The sequence below is a fragment of the Penaeus monodon genome, chromosome 43, assembly GCF_015228065.2.
Source record: "Penaeus monodon isolate SGIC_2016 chromosome 43, NSTDA_Pmon_1, whole genome shotgun sequence".
Lineage (NCBI taxonomy): Eukaryota > Metazoa > Arthropoda > Malacostraca > Decapoda > Penaeidae > Penaeus > Penaeus monodon.
In genome coordinates, this window is record NC_051428.1 from 22651379 (window position 1) to 22656378 (window position 5000).

The following is a 5000-nucleotide window of genomic DNA, read 5'->3' on the forward strand; positions in this document are numbered from 1 at the left end:
ATTTTTGGGTTTGCTGGGATTTGTGGGGGGGGAAATGAATTGGGGGCGATCGGGAATCATTATGAATGGGGAAAATGGGTCTTGTTTTGGGGAATTTTAATTTTGGTTGCTTTGCGGGGTTTCGGGTTTCCTGATTGCTTTTCTTTTTTTGCTCCTTTTTCTTTTTTGGGGGTGTTTAAATTCTCCTCCCACCTCACACCACAGATTCTAAAATGAAATACACACACACACACACACACACACCCCAAAACACACCCCACACACACATATTTATATATTTAATATATATATATTATTAAAAAAAATATATATAAATTTTATATGTGTGGGTGTGGTTGTGTGTGGGGTTTGGTGTGTGTGTGTGTTTGTGTTGTGGTATGTTATGTTGTGTTTTGTGTGGGGTGTTGTGGGTGTGTGTTATGTGTATGTTTTGTGTGTTGTTGTGTGTGTGTTGGTGTGTGTATCTGTGTGTGTGTTGGTTTGTTGTGGGTATGTTTTGGTGGTGGGTATCTGTGTGTGTTGTGTGTTGATCTGGAGGTTCCAGTATGCTAAAAGAGCCCCCGACTAAAGGGAAATCTAGGCGCGTGTGAAGGGGGAATCTTTGTCACTTTTGGAAATGTCGGGCACCTTTTTTTTTTTTCTAATATCTTCTAATCTTATATACTGTCTACACCACGAAAAACACCCCAAAAACCCCCCACCCACCAAAAAACACACCCAAACCCCCACACACACCACACACACACCCAAAACACCAACACCCCAAAAAAAACAACAACTATTTTTTAAAAAGAAAAGAAAAAATAAAAAAAAAAACAAAAAAAGAGAGAAAGAGAAGAGAAAAGAGAGGAGGGAGAGAAGGGGAAAAAAAAAGGGGAGAGAGAAGGGGGGGGGAGGGGAGGAGGGAGGGAGAAGGAGGGGGAAAAGGGAGAGAAAAGAGAAAAGAGAGGAAAAAGTCGTCTACACCTACATTCCCTAGAAAATTTTAATAACGTCTGCTTCAGGGGGAAACTTCCCCATGCTCTCAATTCTCTGCCAAACAACGAAAAAAAAAAAATTTTTTTTAAGGAAACATTTACCAAAAAAATCGTTTTCGCTGCAATGCATTTCATTCGAGACGCACCGGGGGGAAAATGGTGTTTGGGGAAAATGTGTTTCCTGAAATGCGTGTGTGTTTTTCTTTGTGTTTGTGTGTTTCTGTTTGAGTGGGGTTTGTTTGTGGGAGTGTGTGTGAGTTGTGGGTTTGTTTGTGTGTGTGTGAGTGGGGGGGTTTGTGTGTGTTGTGTGGTTTTGTGGGGGGTTTTTGTGTGTGAGCGTGGGGGTTTTGTTTTTTTGTTGTGGGTGGGGTGTGGGGGTTTTGTGTGTGTTGGTGGTGATTTGTGGGGGTTTTTGTGTGGGGGTTTTGTTTTTGAATGTGTCTGTGTTTGTGTGTATTTGTTTATTTGTGTGTGTGTGTGTATATGTTTTGTGTGTGTGTGTGTGTATGTGTGTGGTGTAGTGGGTGGTGGTGGTGTGTGTGTGTGTGTGCGTGTGTGCGTGTGTGAGAGAGAGTGTGCGTATTTCAGTGAAAAGTCGTCTCTTTAAACGTTCTCTTGGGTGTGTATAAAACTTAAATTTTATTTCGCCTCCCTGTAAGTAAGGAAAAAAAAAAAGCATACTTTCCGAATCAAGCTATTTCTAACCAATTCCAAGCCTCATTTTCGACTCTCATGCTCCCATTAACCGCCAGAGAAAGGCATTCGGTATGTATATTTGCAAAGGTAAACCCCCCCCCCCCCAAAAAAAAAAAAAAAAATCATTCGAGGAAACCTTTACAAGTGAATATCTCTCGCCCCATTTTCTTTTTATCCAAGAAAATGGTTCTTTTGGGTGCCGTTTTCTTTCCTATCTCTTTTAACGGGGTGACTTCAGTATTGTTATTGCTTGCGGCAATGGTCGTATTAACTTAAGTTCCGTGTTTCTCTTGCTATTACCATTGCCATTACTATCATTATCCTCATTATCAAATATATGTATTTTGAAACTACCTATCCTTTGTTGTTATTGTTTGTAATATTGCTATCATCATATTGTTACTAATAGAAACTACCGATCTTTATGTTATTGTATTGATTTTATTATTCCTATCCTTAGCATTATCATATTTTCTTTATTTTCCATTTATCATCGTCTCCTAAAAGCGAGTTTAGGAATCTGCCCTTAAAACTGGAATCTCATAATTTTTTCCTATATTTTGTCTACCAGTTTTGTTTATTACTTTGCTTTTCTGTTTATTTATTTGGTTATCTGTTTGTTCCTACCTCTATTTATTCGTTGTTTTGATTATTTGTTTATTTATCTATCTATATATTATCTATTATCTATTTATCTATTTACTTATTTATTTGTTTGTCACTTTACTTATCTTTTTTTCTAAATCTATCTTTTGTTTGCTAATTATTTGATTTATCTATTTATATTTTCCTTGTTTATTTGTTTATTTATAATTTTTTGTTTATCTGGTTTGTTTATCTATTTACTTATTTGCTTTTATTTATTATTTATCTGTTTGTTCATATACCTATTTTTTACGTCTATTTGTCTATCTTTTTATTGAATTAGTTATTCATCTATCTATCTAATCTTAATTCATTCATGTATTGGTTAATTCATTGATTTATCCGCCTATTTATTTATCTATCTATTTCTTATTATTACTGTTATTATTACTATTTTTGTTGTTTTTATTATTGTTATTATTTTTTTTGTTGCTGATGTTTTTGTTATTACTGTTATGATCATCATTATCGTTACTGTTATTTTCTTTACGTTTATTTAGTTTCGGATTTGTCGTTTCTAACTTTCTCCCTTTATCACCTAGTCTCCCTATTCCTTTCATTCTTATCATCCTCCGTTCCCTCTTTGTTATCCTCCTTGCCATTCACTCCGGGTTTCATTCGTCTGTCTCTATCAGTTCTTCAAAGCATAGTTAACAATAATATATATATAGATATATATTATATATATATATAATATGTATATATATATATATATATATATATATATATATATATATTATATAAATATATATATATATATATATATATTTTTTTTTTTTTTTTTTTTTTTTTTTTTTTTTTTTTTTTTTCTTTTCTCTCTCTCTCTCTCTCTCTCTCTCTCTCTCTCTCTCTCTCTCTCTCTCTCTCTCTCTCTCTCTCTCTCTCTCTCTCTCTCTCTGTCTCTTCTCTCTTCTCCCCTCCTCTCCTCTCTCTCTCTCTCTCTCTCTCTCTCTCTCTCTCTCTCTCTCTCTCTCTCTCTCTCTCTCTCTCTCTCTCTCTCTCTATCTATCTATCTATCTATCTTTCCCCATCTCTCTCATCTCACCTCCACCCCCCCCCCAAACAAAAGGTCAAAGTGCCTAATCCGCCACAAAAAGAATCATTTTAAATTCTAGTTAACATTCTATTTTCGACTTGAGGTCTTTGAATTTGATAAAGGTTTAACCCACCCTTTGTTTTTTTGAGGATACTGTTATTTCACTTAAAACTAATTTATTCACTTTGATGAATACTTCAAGGAGTCTTATTAATGATTTCATGAATATTTCTGGGATTTTTGTCAATAGTCACAATGTTGACTTAGGCTGCAGTACAATCTGACTGCTCTCTCCCTTCCTCCCTCTTTGCGAGCTTGTAAAAATCGTCAAAAAAGTAACCCCCTTTTCGCTTCTACTCTAAATCCATTTAGGTCTGGAGAATGGTCCTTTCTGGCGTATAACAGCCTCTCTCTGGCTGCTTTGGCGTGGAACGGGATGCCTCTGGCTATTTTGGCGTGGAATAACTTCTCTTTGGCTACTTTTCGTAGAATGGGCTGCCTCTGGCTATTTTGGCGTGGAATAACCTCTCTTTGGCTACTTTGCGTGGAATTGGCTGCCCTTTGCTATTTTGGCGTGGAATGGGGTGCATCTGGCTACTTTGGCGTGAAATACTGGCGCGTGCGTTTGTGCCTGTGTACTGTACAAGTCAGCCAACACTACACTCTGTATTGCTGTTCAAAGAATAATGTATCAAAGCAGAATTTCCTTTTTTAAACAGTGCACTCATGTATGTATGTCTGTGTGTCATGTTTTATTAATCGTTGTCGTGAATATTATGTATTCTGAATATGCAAATTAAAATCCTGAAAATCTATTCTACAGAGGCTCTTTAGGCATTTTACGTGTAATGGATTGCTCTCTCTCTCTCTCTCTCCTCTTCTCTCTCTCTCTCTCTCTCTCTCTCTCTCTCTCTCTCTCTCTCTCTCTCTCTCTCTCTCTTTCTTTTTCTCTTTCTCTTGCTCTCTCTCGTTCTTTCCTTCTCTCTCCATCTCTCTCTTTGTCTCTCTCTGTTTTTTGTTCCTAATGTGCTTTTGCATTTAAAGTTACATTGCTAAAGTCGTTTCGCGTTGGAAATTAGGTAATAATTATTTCATATAAAGTTATTTTTCGCGAAATAAAATCATGATTTTCCGTTTGTTTGTTTGTTTGTTTGTTTCTCTCCTCCGATACGATGCCTCGATGTACAAATACATTTGTTGAATTAGAAAATAACGTGTTTGCACTTGCTCTTAAATAATATAACTTATAGAGGCAAAATTTTGTTCGTTTATACTCGTCAGTTTTGCATTTCGGAAATTAATTAATTAGAATTAAAAAAATAACGATAAATAAAAGTCCAGCTTATCCATCTTTTAACGAAGCAATATATTTATGTGCATATAAATTCCTATCTGCTATTCATCTTAATGTATGCAATTGTGTTTATTTATCTTTAATGGTCTATTATCTATTCTCATCTATCCACATATCTACATATTTATCTATTTATCTGTCTATCTATGTGTATTTCATATTTATCCAATGAAAAAAATATATATTATTTTTTTTTTTTTTACGAAACTGTTAATGTCATTTTGGGAGGAAGGGGGGGGGGGTGTTGTGTGTTTGTATGTGTTGTGTGTGTGTGTGTGTGTGTGTGTGTGTG

The 5000-nt window shown here is 35.5% G+C and overlaps 1 protein-coding gene across 1 annotated transcript in view; it reads right to left on the minus strand.

The window, feature by feature from the left end:
- LOC119568417 (solute carrier family 46 member 3-like) overlaps positions 1 to 5000 on the minus strand; it is a 39694-nt gene that overhangs the window by 4970 nt on the left and 29724 nt on the right.